A 528-nucleotide genomic window follows, 5' to 3' on the forward strand; every position below is an offset into this window, starting at 1 on the left:
ACTACTGGAGTTTCAGCTTTAGCATCATTCCTTCCAAAGAAAGCCCAGGGCTGATCTCCTTCAGAATGGACTGGTTGGATCTCCTTGCAGTCCAAGGGACTCTCAAGAGTCTTCTCCAACACCACAGTTCAAAAGCATCAATTCTTTGGTGCTCAGCTTTCTTCACAGTCCAACTCTCACACATGACCACTGGAAAAACCATAGCCTTAACTAGACGGATCTTTGTTGGCAAAGTAATGTCTCTGCTTTTCAATATGCTATCTAGGTTGGTCATAACTTTTCTTCCAAGGAGTAAGCATCTTTTAATTTCATGGCTGCAGTCACCATCTGCAGTGATTTTGGAGCCCCCCCCAAAATAAAGTGCGACACTGTTTCAACTGTTTCCCCATCTATTTCCCATGAAGTGATGGGACCAGATGCCATGATCTTCGTTTTCTGAATGTTGAGCTTTAAGCCAACTTTTTCACTCTCCTCTTTCCCTTTCATCAAGAGGCTTTTTAGTTCCTCTTCACTTTCTACCATAAGGGC

At 43.4% G+C, this 528-nt stretch overlaps 1 protein-coding gene across 1 annotated transcript in view; it reads right to left on the bottom strand.

Moving 5' to 3' along the window:
• Nucleotides 1–528, bottom strand: part of ARHGEF4 (Rho guanine nucleotide exchange factor (GEF) 4) — a 190211-nt gene that overhangs the window by 98027 nt on the left and 91656 nt on the right. The gene's annotated exons all lie outside the window — the stretch shown is intronic.

Source organism: Bison bison, unplaced genomic scaffold, assembly GCF_000754665.1.
Source record: "Bison bison bison isolate TAMUID 2011002044 unplaced genomic scaffold, Bison_UMD1.0 scf7180017864091, whole genome shotgun sequence".
Lineage (NCBI taxonomy): Eukaryota > Metazoa > Chordata > Mammalia > Artiodactyla > Bovidae > Bison > Bison bison.